We start from the raw sequence: 13,098 nt of genomic DNA, 5'->3' as shown, positions 1-13,098 counted from the left end.
CGTTCCCGCCTCCCTCCGCATCACCCCTCCCACCGCCACCCCTGTCCCCCAGGCCCCAGCCTCAGTTTCCTGCCTGGGGCTGCTGAGACCTGATGCCCGTTGCAAAGGTGGGGGGACCCGGGGGGATCTGCCACCCCGTGCAGTGGTCGCCCGCGTCAGGGTGATTCAGGGGACGTGCCCTGCCTCGCCACTCAATCATGCCGCACTGTGGGCCAGCGTAATCTAATTGTTTGACATTTTTATCACAATTCATTGAGGCCGGAGGGAGATGACGAGATGAATGCCCCCGCGCTTGGCTAAGGGCCGGGGGACGAAGCTGATGGGCCAAATGACAGGGGGCTCTGAGATTTTCTTATTATAGATTTTGATTCTTTGTGACAAGAGCCAGGAGATGGTGTTGGGATAATGGGATGGAGGTGGCTGCCCTTGCCTGGTGCCCTGAGATGGGGAGCCCCCCGCGTGGTCCCCGTCCTTTGGGCTGGGGACACTGGAGGTGACTGGGGACACTCAGGCGGCTGGGGGCGGGGGACATGAAGGACCAGTGGCCTGAGCCGTGGGCTCCCGGGAACATAAAGGACGGTCGGGCGAAGGGAAGTCAGTGGGGTTTCCTAGCGTGTCTGGTGCCCCCGCGGACGCCCTTTCCTTCCCCTGGGTTCCTTGGTTCCTTTTCTGCAGTAGACAGGAGACACGAGTTTTTTCTGTTGTAGACACTGAAACTGCCTTCCCAGCTGTCCATGTCCCGCTGGGTCTTGTCATGATGACCATCCCGCCACAAATATTTCACACATTTTCTGGCGTCACATGTGACTTTCATCTCTCATAAGGGTCAAAGCCGCAGGTCTGGGGGCGCCTGGGCCGCTCAGTCAGTTAAGTGCCCGGCTCCGGGTTTCGGCTCAGGTTGTGATCTCAGGGTCGCGGGATCGAGTCCGCCGTCGGGCTCCATGCTCAGTGGGAAGTCTGCCGGAGATTCTCTCTCCCTCTGCCCCTCCCCCTGCTCGCACACTCTCTCTAATATAAATAAAATCTTTTTTAAAAACCAACCCAACGAACACCCAGCAGGTGGGTCCAAAGGGCATGGAGTCAGGCTGGCCTGTCCTCTCCAAACCGCGGAGCTCCGGGTCACTCAACCCCGAGATAGCACAGGCTAGTGTGGAACCTGCTGTGCGGGGTCAGGAGGAGCGTGGGGCTTGGGGGCCCCCCAGCAGATGCAGCAGGACTGCTAGGTGAGGGGGGCTCGGAGGGCCTCCTCCCCACGCCGTTTCTGGGTCTCCGACCTGCTCAGGGGCCTGTCCTCATCCTTGGGGTTAACCACATACCCTACTGTGGACGTTTCTCGTGTATTGGTACGTGTACTCCTTGAAACACTGCAGGGTCCTTCTGTGCACCTGTCAGGTGGAGGAGAACGGATGAGGCACAGGACAGGCATTGCCGAGAGCACCCTGCTCGACAGGCTCCCGGCCTCCAGGGGACTACTGGGCCCAGGGGAGCCACTCTCTCCCCACGGGGGGGCCTTGGCCTCTCCAGGAGGGGATCCATGCATGGGGAGAGGCTCTAGCTGGAGACGGGGGACATCTGGACACTGGGGGCTGGACAGTGAGGCAGAGCCCCAGGCGGGTAGGGAGAGAGTGAGGTGTGGAAGCAGGAAGGGCCTGGGGAGAAAGGCTCAGGAGTGGGGGCCTTGGGGTGCAGGATGAAAAGCACTGAGCCCCAGAGGCAGAGGGTCAGGTCCACATCCCAGGGAAATGCTCTAAATTTCTGGGGTGAGGCCTGCACCCGACCCAGCAGGCTGAGCAAGGCGTGGCTGGAGGCAGGTGATCAGGCATGAAGCACTGTCTCCATTCACCTGCATCTCAGCCCCGAAAGGGCCAAAGCCAGCAGGTGAAGGGCAGAAACGAGGGCCCAGGACCCTGCACAACAGGGTGGGCCTGAGCTCCCCGTAAACAGAACATTGGTGCCTCTCCCACCGCGAGGCCAGGGTCCCCAGGCCAGGTGGGGGGGAGGGGCAGCGGGTTCCACCGGGACTGGCCTGGGCCCCGCACCCTCCTGGCTGCACCGTGGGCTGGGCAGCGTGCCTGGCTGCAGGATGGAGCGCCACAGCCCCTGCCCTGGCCCTGGCCTCGGGGGCAGCAGGTGGAATAGCCCAGGGTCTCTGGGCTCCTTCCCGACCCTGGAGCAAGGGTTCGAGGCTGCTTTGCTGACAAACCACAGGTTTAGGGGCTGGAAACCCAAACGGAAAGAGGCCCCCATGGGGCTGGGTGGGGGAAGAGCCCCAGGTGAGGCAGCAGTGCCGACCTCCCCCCCACCTCTCCCCAGAGTGGTCGGGCCCGGGGCATTTCTCACGCTGCTGCCCTTTGACCTCACAGCCCCACTCGGGGCCCCTGCTCCAGCCGGAGAGTCCTGGGGGTCCACGCCTTCTCCAGGCACTCCCGCGTGTGTGTCCCGGGCACAGCACAGGTGGACCAGAGCCCCATCTTGGAGGAGACAGGGCCGTGGATCCCAGGCTCTCGGCCGCATTCCATGGGGCAGTGAGGGCAGATCTCTCATCAGCGTCTCCAGGATGACAGAGAGAGAACCAGCCCGGGCAGCGCAGCTTGGGTGAACCTGGGGTCCAGGTAAGCCTGGGGGCTTCTGGGAGCCCCACCTGAGCCCCCCAGCATATTCCCAAGTCCCCGAATGCCAGGGAAGGCTGGTGCCTCCAAGTGTACGAAACCAGAGGGCAGGCTTGTGGACTCCGAGCCTGCATCCCGAGAACTGGGCCAGGTGCAGGGACAGAGCCCTCTTTTCTCCCCACCCATTCCTTACTGCCCCCAAATGGCCCTTTGAGCTGTCCCAGGAGCCCTCACTGAAACCCATGTCTATGGAATAAGTCCTCTAACAAGTGCACCCAAGATGTGGGCCTCACAGACCCAGAGACGGGGTCCAGCTCCACCCAAGCAAGGGGACCGACGTGTCCGGGCACAGCTCCTGCCCTGAGGCCCGGTGCCGGGGCCTTCCCCCTGTAATGCTGCACGGGACCACCCACTTCTCTCCTGCGTGCACCACGATGCCCTCAGCCCCTGCGGGATCCAGCAGCTCTGAGCGCCGCCGGTCCATCTGCCCCGTGGGACAGTGGATCAAGGCAACGGTGTGACCCTGAGGGGCTCAGAGAGAAGCTCTGGAGCCGCCTGCTTCCTGCGTCTGAAGCCCACATCTCCCAACAGCCTCTCCGGCCGGCCTGACCTTCTCCTGGCTCCCGGCTCAGCTGTGGTGACACCTGTCCACGGTGACCCACTGACAAGAAGTGTCTGCCCAGCTGGCCGGAGCTCGCTGCACCTTAGAAGGAGCTGGACGCTGACCAGCTGACCTACGGCCTCCCGAGTGGATGATGGCGTCCCCGGTCCTGCCTTCCTTCTTATAGAAGCTGCTGTCCAGGGCTCGCTCCTGGCTGGCCCTTTCCAGGTGCTTCTAACGGACAGGCTTGACCAGGGCTGAGCACCAAAGAATGGCCCTGGGCCTTGCACAGCCAGGCCCTACGACGGAGGCAGCCACACACTGACCCTCATCACCCATTCACATCCTGCTTGTGAGCCACTGGGGCCCCAGGCCTCGTCTTCCTAGGCGTGTCCAGACTGGAATCCCAAGAAGAACAACTGTCCTTGCAGAGGCCGGGGTGCCCACCCCCAGACCCCCCGGGAACGGTCTGCCTCTGTCACGTGGCCAGCGCAGGACGGTCAGACTCGTGGGGACGTTTAGGAAGTCACATAATTAGGCTGTTAAAGAAAAGAGTAACCCTAGAGACGCCTAAACCAGAACGTTGTGCTAATACTGTGTTTGCCTCGTGGTGGATGCGTGTTCTAAACCAAAATTCTTCAGTGAGTGTAATCTGTCTGAAGAGTCATCTTGATCGGGACGCTACGATGACTTTTGTCTTCTTTTCTTGTAACCTAGCACCCGAGGCCATTAATCCAAATCACAGGGACACTGTTTTCCATGATGCAGATTTAGCAAGAAAACAAATTCACAGAGCCGACACATTCACAGCCCAAGGAAGACCTGTTTGGGTTTTGTTTTGTTTTTACTTTTCCAAATTTTTCTTACTTCCATAGGTATATAAGTGGTTAATAGATTAATATTATTTCTGAAAGCCAATTGGAAAAAGATCTTGCGCCAATAAAATTTTAATAGACCTTATAATTTGCTTAATTTCCCCCAGAGGCAGACAAGGTCTGTAATTCCTTTGGTCTGGAATGTATTTATGAAACGGAACCCACCGTCAACTCTTGCAGAAGCTGGAGGACCAGACAAGCAGCAGTGGGGTCTCATCGGGATGGGGGTCAGCGACAGAAACAGAGATGGGAGAGCCTCGGGGACAGCCCTGAGCGGGACCGTGACTCCCCTGAATCCCCAGGACGCGCTCCACTCCTCGTGTCCCACTCCAACAACAACGGTGGAAACCCTGTCTTCATTCTCCTTTTAAAATCCCTAAGAGGCATAATTTGGAGTAATTTCATCATCCAGAGCCCTGACTGTGACCGCTGCTGGCTTGGGATTGGACTGCTTTGTGTCCCCGCGCTTCCCAGGAAAGGCCGGTCTGTCCCCCACCAGCGGCTCCCGCAGCAGTCACTCAGGGTCAGGCCGCATGGGATGACAAACAGTAACACCCACGGAACCGCGGGGGAGGAAGGAAGCGATGGTGGCAGGCCACGGACCCCTGCTGTGGCCACTCGCGCCCACAGGGGTGACGCGGTCGGGAAGGCCCCTCACGCTGGGCCGGAGACCTGCAGCTGCTCACCCAGCGAGGCCCTCAAGGGTTTCGTGTGTGAGCTGCCGACTGTCACCGAAGACGTCAGGAATGCTGTGCGGACCCAGGGTCAGCAAGGGTGTCCCTGATGGGCAGGAGCCTCACCCAGACCCTGCGGTCGTCCAGCCTCGGCCACTGCTGGAGCCCTGAGCCCCCAGCCCCAGGCGGGGTGTGGGCTCTCTTCTGGCCTGTGGGGGGCGGGCTGCCGAGGACAATCCCAGCGGCCCCCCAGTGCAGCGTCTAGGAGCGGGGCTGTTGCCACCACCCTGCGCCTCCTCCCCATGTGCCCTGCTCACATGGACGCCCCCAGGCCACCTGAGTCCTCCGGATGGTGCTGGCTAGAGCACCCCCGCCCCCCGCAGAATGGGATCTGGCCACCCCCGCCCTGCCCCCACCACACCTGCCCTGGGGCGGAAGGAGCTGCCCAGCCCCACGCAGCGTGGCCTTTCCATTTGGGTTCAGTTTGTCTCACTTTGGGGCCTTCGGCATTCTCAAGGACCTTCCTGGAGAGACAGCACCTGCTCCCGGCTATGCCCAGCTGTCACAGGCATGTCACACATGGAGGGAGTCGGGGACCTGCCTTTGGGCAACAAGGAGGCAGCTGGCCTCCGCGGGTTGGTCCAAACCTCCTCTCGTGACATCTTCCATGACCTGCCCTCTGCGCTGGCCTCCGATCCCTGGGCAGCTGGATATGTTTCCAGACCCGTGCCCACTGCTCTGTCTGGGAGCTCCTGGAGTGTTCTGCAGGGATGGATACACCAGGGTACCAGGGGCTGGCCGCAGGGTGGGCTCCCAGAGACCCCTGAGGACTGGGACAGGGGTGCTTATCCTCGTAATCCCCGGGTTTGCAAAATCTTTCCTTGGGAGCAGGAGAGACCTCCCAGAATTCCAACCTTCCTGAAGGCTCAGCTCCATGTCACCTCCTCAGGGAGCCTCCAGGATCCCCCGGGGCCCCTACTTGTCCACAGCTCCTGAGTCAGCTACCCCCCTGGCCCTTCCCATTGTGCTGTGCCCACCACTGGGGGCCAGGGACTGCCATCCGGTGTCTTGAGTGTCCAGGGAGAGCAATGTGAGGAAGGCACGAGGAGCCCTCCAATGTTACCCAAATACTGGGCACAACTAGAGACTCCAAAACACAGATCATCCTGTTCCTGTGGGGGTCTGTTACTCTCTGGTCGTGTATCAGCTCAGTCCCCGCTCAGTAATGCTGGGTAGCAAACAGCCCCTCCACCAAAGCCCGGAGGTCGGTTTCCCAGGGTCCCCTGCCCTGCTCCTTGGGTCTTCTTGCCCTGGGGTGGGCCCAAGACATGCCATTTTCCTTCCAGAGGGAAAGAGCCAGAAAAACTGGTGGACACACAGGGGCTCTGAAATATGCTGCTTAGGTCAACAGTTGTCCCTTCTGCTCACCTTTCCTTGGCCACAGCAATCTTGTGGCAAGCTGGATAATTGGGAGGGCAAGTATAGTCCTCCCAGGAGAAGCAAAGCAAGTCACATGGCTTGGCAGCGGGAGAACTCTGGCTGGCGGGGTGGATTAACTTCCCTAGAGTGATTTAATCAGATACGACTGTTCCCGGGTCCTTTGCCATAAACTGGAGACTGCTCACTGGGCCTCTGCAGACCAAGCCCCAGACTGATGCCACAGGCACCTGGGGGAGTGTCTGCGCCCCCTACCCCCGTGGCAGGGAGGGGCGGTGGGCCTGGATCCTGCACACAGCCTCTGAGCCCCCGGAGGCTCATGTGGCCAAACCAGAGCACCGGGCCCAGCTTAGTCCCCTCCCCAGCCCTGCTGAGCCCATTGCCCAGACAGGAGGATGGCCAGGCAAGGCAGCACTGGGGGTCTGAAGACCCCCATACATTACAAGGAGAGGGGAGGGGGTGCATGGTGCTTCACACGGCAGATGCATCCCCCGGAGTCAGAGGAGCTATTCTCCACTGCCTGGGTGTTCCCCACTTGTCGGACCCTATGGGACAGGGCACCCACCCGGTCTAAGGCGAACAGTAGGTCTTCCTTAGACCACGGCCCCTGCATGCCCCATCACTGGGGGGAACGGGACAGGCCCCCAGCGCTCTTGCCTGAGACAGTCTCCTGGCCGGGGTCCAGCCCTCCCCAGCCCTGGTGCTCAGTAACCCTGAGAATGCACACTGGCTCTCATCATAGATGTTCCTTCCCTGGAAGCAGAACACCAACTCCCTCCTCTGGACTCTGGGCTCCTCCCCATCTGGTCCTCAGGTGGCGCCCCCCAACCGTCCTGTCTTCTGGAAGCAGGCCCCACGTGTTGGAGCCAGCCCTGAGCCAAGTGCCTCAGCCACCCTGTGAATGACTAGGGACTCTGTGCCTCCCACGGCAGGCAGGGGGCTACTACCTTCACCCAAGCCACAGGCATGTCACAAGGGCCTACGACGGAGTGGACGAGGCGTTCAAGCCAGAGAGGGCGGGCCCTGCATGCAGGGAGGGGCACACACAGCCCCATGACGAGGGCAGCCCCCTCCCACGTGGCCAAGCCTTGCTGGACACACATCGTCAGGAAGGGGCCCCCGAGGGGTGGACGCTGCCCGTCCCCTGGGGAAGTGCTGCCCCAGCACAGCTGGACGCTCCCCTTTGCCACGATGCCCCCACGGAGGGGGCTGGGACCGGGCCTGGAGGGTAGCCAAGAGCCCTTCCGGAAGCCTCCACTTGGCCGGGGCGTGTCCTGTCCCATCCTGGGAGTGCAGCGACGGCCTCGGAGCCAAGGCGCTAACACAAATCTTTGACTCGGTGCTCAATTAGCGCGTTTGGCACGCAGTCAGCCCCGGAGAGCAGCCCCCGAGAGAGAGCTCATTACCCACGATTGCACATCTGGGGCCCGCGCGGCCCTGGGGAATGAGCTCTGAGCCGTGATTTACGGCCACTTCTCTTTGTCCTTTCCTCAAGGAGACAAGATTCTTGGGACCCCAGAAGAGGGCTTCTGCAACACGGTGTGACGGTCGTCCTGAGGACTGGCCTCTGCCGTCCTGCCATGGGTCAGCCCCTCCTGGGGGGCCCTCCTGTGACTGTGACTCAGGCAGCTTTGCAGAGTTCCCCTCGCCGGGACCCCGTGTCCACAGGGCACCGGGGGAGGGGGTGGTTTCCAGCACGGGCCGGGGCGTCCCGGGGGCGGCTGGTCCCGCTTGCTGGGCCTGTAGAGGAGGCCGGGGCCCGGCCCAGCTTGGAATGTGGCTGCAGGGGACGGGTGGCCACAGGTCTCCGGGGGAGTCAGGCGCCTCTCAGAAGCAGGACTGCCAAACAAAGCGGCAAGGCGGGCTGAGGGCTCAGGTTTGTTTCGGCTTTGGCCTGGACCAGCCCACACGGGACCAGCCGTCTTGGGCTCCAAACTGCTTCCGCAGGGGAGCTGGCCCTCAGCCGCCCGCTCATTCAAGCTCTTGGCAGTGGGCGCCTGGGGGGCTGCTGCCTGTGGGCTATCTCCACAGAGCGTGTGGGTCCCAAGGGAGGGACCCTGGAAGCAGAGGAGGAAACCAGACCACCTGGAGGGGCCGTCCTGACTGCAGAGGTCTGGGAGCCAAGAGGGAGCCGTGGTGCTCTGGCCTCGGAGGGTGGGGTGCCCCCCTCTTCAGAGGCGTCCACGAGAGGCTGGTGACAGCCACAGTAGCTGGCCGTGTTGGCAGAGGAAGGATCTGTATGTGCGCACCCCACAGCCACGACAGGTCTGTGGACCGTGTCCCCAAAACAGAGGAGGACCCCGAGCTGTGGGGCCGGGTCGCAGGTCATAGCCCACACGGAGCCCGTGTAGATGCTGCACCCCACTGCGCGGGGGGCCCGGGTGTGCGCAGATATGCAGAGCAGGGCAGCGACTCCAAGAAGACCCATCCCGTCAAGCGCTTGCGCGCGGGGCTGCACAACTTCCAGAGAAGGGGAGTGAAGCCAGCAATGCAAGGGACCACAAGGAATGCAGGAACGTGCAGGTAACTCTGTGGACTCTCCTACGGACGTTACGCTTGTCAGATAAATAGCTGGTAAAGAAATAAAGGCGCTGGAGTAAGGGCGGAGGAGCTGGGGTGCAGGGAGGGGCAAGGCAGGAGGGAGCTGGGGGTCTGCAGAGGATGGGCAGGCAGGGTCCATGGGAGCACTGGGGGGTGTCCCCCGGCTGTCGAGGTCCCATCCCCCCTTACTGCTGCCCAGACTGCTTCTGGTCAAGGAGGAGTGGGCAGCTGGGGCTCCCCCACACCCCTGCCTGGTCCCAGCCCCCCGCCCCTTCATTAGCACACCTCTGGGACCTCCTCCGAGGGCCTCCTCCCAGCTGCCGAGGGGACCGGCCTTCCAGGGCCTTGCTGGCCTCTTCCTGCCCACCTCCCCTGGTCCAAGATGCCCTTTGGCTCAGGGTGCCCAGAGGCCCCTTGGTGGTGTCTACTCCCCGGGGGAGCACAGAACCCCTCCCCGACCCTGACACAGGGCTCTGCAGCCTGGGGCCCAGATGTATGTCCATCCTTCCATTCCCCGAAATAGCTGAGCATGTAGAGTCCTTGCTGACCTGGGTGCTGACAGGCCGCCATGCTCAGAGACGGTCATTCAGCAGATGCCACTGGGCAGAGGGGCCTTGGCTGTTCCTGGGCAGTGGACCGGGCTGGAGCATGCACGTGGGGGGAGGGCTGGGGTGGGGCGGGGTGAGCAGCAACTCCTCTTGGCACCTGGCCGGCCCACCTCAGGGCCTTTCAGACAGCCCCTGGTCACTCCTCCGTCAAGGGCAGGGGTGGGTGAGGGGGTGAGGTCTGCCAGTAGAGGGTCTTTGCATGCGGCCCCGGGGGTCTGCTTGGCAGGGTGGCAGGTGGGATTGGCTCTGGCGCCTCCTCCTCTGAGCAGGCGCAACCCTGTGGCGCCCCCGGGCCTGGGCTCCAGGGTCCTGGTGACTGCACGTCTTCCCTTACCCCGTGAGCCCTGCAGCTGCAAGTTACATGTGGGTCACCTCAGTGGTCCCTTTCCTTGTTTTGGCTCACGGACCCCTGGGTCAGCAATCCCTGAATTGGACACCGCTGTGGGGCCTCATCATGCAACAGGTTGAGAACTGTGGGAACAAAGCAAGGGCCCTCTGCCAGAGGCTGCCCCCAGAGCCCGGCCCAGAGCGGTCATGGTTGGGGCAGCAGCAGCTCAGGGACCTATGATGTCCACTTCACTAATAGGGTCTTAGAGGACTCAGGGCTTCTTTGCCCGTGCAGCGGGAATCCAAGCTCCCTTCCTGTGTCCCACCTGTCCCCTCCCAACTTCCCTCAAGGAGCCATGTTTTGAGGATACCAGCTGGCCCTGGCCAGCCCTCCCCAGGGACCCCCCTGCCCTGACCCCACCTCCCCCAACATAGTGGTCCCCTCCAGCAGGCTCTTGCTGAAGCTCCTCAAGTTTACGGTTTATTGCCCACCCCTCCCACGGGGTGCGCTGCGTTCCCCCGGCCCTCCCAGGGCGTGCCTGGCACATGGTAGGTGCCGAATAAATACATGATGAATGCATAAAGGTCTATACCAACTAGCGTGCTCTCCACCTTCCGACGACCTGTAAGTTTGCACGGAAAGTGGCATCTTCCTTTGTAGGATGTTTTCTTCAAGACCAGGAGATGGCATTCTCCAACCTCTCAGCTCTGGCCCAGGAAATCCACCCACGCTGGGAGCCCAGAGGCGCTCCTTCCCCGCAGGCCGGCCTCCGGACCTTCCCCGGAGGAGGGGCAGCGCCTGCGGGCACCGAAGGGGGTGCGGGTGGGAGCCCCGGATAGCCCTGGGTGGAGGGGGGGCAGGTCAGAGGCGGCGGGTAGGGAGTCTTCATACCCGGGACCCCGACACTGGGGGGAGGGATACCCGAGGTGCGGGTCCAGGAGGGTGGGGACTGTCCCAGGCGCTGGCTTGGGAACCTCGAGCACCTGGCAAGGGGGGACGCCCGGGGAGCGCACCGAGACCTCCATGCCCGCACCCCTCTCTCCCGGAGCTCACACTCACTCCCACCCCCGTTCCGCAGCCACCGCCACTGACTCCCCCGGGGCCGCGCACGCTGAGGCCAAAGGAGACCGCAGCCGCACTAGAGACCCCAAGCGTTCCAGCCGGAGCCCAGAGAGGGCCGGGCGACTGGACAGACCCGGGGTCGCTGGGGCGCAGGACAGCGACTAGGGGGCTCTTTTTCCTCGGCGGTAAAAAAGGGCTGGGAGGCTCCCACCTAAAGCGCAGCTCCTCGAGCCACGCGGGTTCTCCTGCCTCTGAGCCAGAGCCGCCCGCACCCTTTGGGAGGACAGTGTGCCCCTGTCGTCCCGCCCGGGCGCGCCCCTCCTGTCCCGGGTCGCCCCCGCCCACCGTCGGGTGAGTAGAGCAAAGAGGGGGTCAGGAGGAGGGACGCGACCCCGCCCCCACTCGGCCCCGCCCACTCGGTTCCACCCCCACCGGAGCCCCAGCCTTGGCCGCCTAGCCTCTGCCAGGGGTGGGGGGTTTGGGGAGCCCAGAGGGGCTCCAATCCTGCGGGGAGAGTGTCCCCGCGCCCAGGCTGTCGGGGCGCACACACGCTGTTTGCTCCGAGGAAGTGGGGCATGTCCTAAGCGAGGCCGAAGCGGGTCTCCGGACTTGGGGACCCGCCGCCCGACGCAGCGCGGGAATCCTGGAGGGGCGCTGCCTCGTCCTGGGGGCCAGGCTCCGCTGGGACAGAGCGCCTGCGGGGCAGCCACACCCGGATCGGGCGAGTGTGGCCCGGCGAGGAAGCGGGGAGAGAGGAACCGCACCGCACACGAAGCTGAGGGCCCCTCGCTTCCCGCAGCCTCCCCCGGGCAGCACCGTGCGCGCGCGCCCAAGCCAGGGGCGACCACCGAAAGCCCGCCCAGCCCCGCCGGCCAGTGATACGTTGCAGGGACCCTCGGAGCCAAGACCCCGCCTCTAACTGCCCAAAACGAAAACGGACCCTCGAAGGACACCGTGCCAGCGGCCGCTGGGTCCCTGTACGGAGCCAGGAGGCTCGCCTCCATTCGCACCGTCCAAACCCTGGCGGCAGGAGTGAAACGCGAAAGTCGTTGCTAAGGAGCCGCACCAGGCCCGAGAGAGGCCGGCCGCCCAGCCCTGGCCGCGAAATGGCCGTCCGTTCGCTCTCGTGAGGGTCATGGCTCTGAGCAGGCAGCGAGTAACAGGAAGAGCCCACTTAGGATTTAATGTGACAGCCCACCCCGAAGGATGAAGGCGACAACGCCCAGCATTTTACTCAGCACCGGCTCTCCGCCGGCGCCGAGGGTCCACTGCGATCTAATTTGAATCCCACAGCAATGCTCCGGGCTGGGGGCTTTTCGTACCAGAAGGGGACACCTGGGGCCCCACGTGCCCCTGTGAAGGCCGCCCTTCTGCCCAACACGCACGTCTAGGCCCTGCGCGTGGCCCCTGCGCGCCCCGGGTTCTGGAGCTCTGGGCCGGCTCGGTCCCCGTTCTCCTGGCTCGGGCTGCGCTTCACGAGACAGCGGCCCCTGGGCTTGGTCGTGGGGTCCGGGTCGGAGCCCGAGGCTCAGGCTGCCTCCCGGGAACCAAGCTGCGACTTCGCGACCAGGAAACGCCGGACCCGGAGGTCCGGACGGTCCCCGCGCCCCGACCCGGCAGAGGGCAGTGCCGCGGGCTGGCAGGGGACCGGGAACTGCCCGCCTGGCAGCGCCTGCGAGTCGCCGGCCTCGCGCGTGTCCCCGGGACGGGTCTCGCCACCGCGCCAGCAGTGTGTTGGTTAAAGCAGGGTAGGTTCGCGTTGGCCCTCCGGCGCGTGGACTCCCGTGGACTACGAGCCCCAGCGTCCCCCGCCCGTCTGCGACACGGAGGACATTACCCCCAAATGTTCGCGGTACTCCTCGACACGTGAGCCCGGGGCTGCCGGAAGCCGCGGGGACGGGGTTGGAGGCCCTGGCCGGGCTCCACGACCGTGCCGGCTGGCTCCCCGCGGCCGCGCACCTGGGGCTCTTCACCGAGTGGGGCGCACAGAGCGTGCTGAGCGGATCCTCAAATCTGCATTCTTTCGGGCGATAAAATATGTTCTCGTATTTTTTCCTGATTTCCCATTAAAACCTTTGCCTAACTAAACTCCCATCCAACGGGATTTATTTCGTCCCGGGGGAGATAAATCAGGGGGCAAATTTACAGCCGGGAGGCACCTGCCTCGCTAATGGGCCCTTCATGGAGTGCGCGGCCGGCGGGGGCGCGCAGACGGGCGGGGCGCTGGCCAATGGCCGGGCCGCGGGCGCCCGCAGCCAATCAGCGCGCGCGCCGCGCGGGGGCCCCCGCGGTTATCAGCGCGTCCGGCCCGCGCGGCGCCGCTCCGATCGGCCCCGGAGCCGCCGCCGCCGCCGCCGCCCCGC

The sequence above is a fragment of the Phoca vitulina genome, unplaced genomic scaffold (assembly GCF_004348235.1).
Source record: "Phoca vitulina isolate PV1807 unplaced genomic scaffold, GSC_HSeal_1.0 scaffold28, whole genome shotgun sequence".
NCBI classification, from domain to species: Eukaryota; Metazoa; Chordata; class Mammalia; order Carnivora; family Phocidae; genus Phoca; species Phoca vitulina.
Note: the sequence above shows the minus strand (reverse complement) of the source record.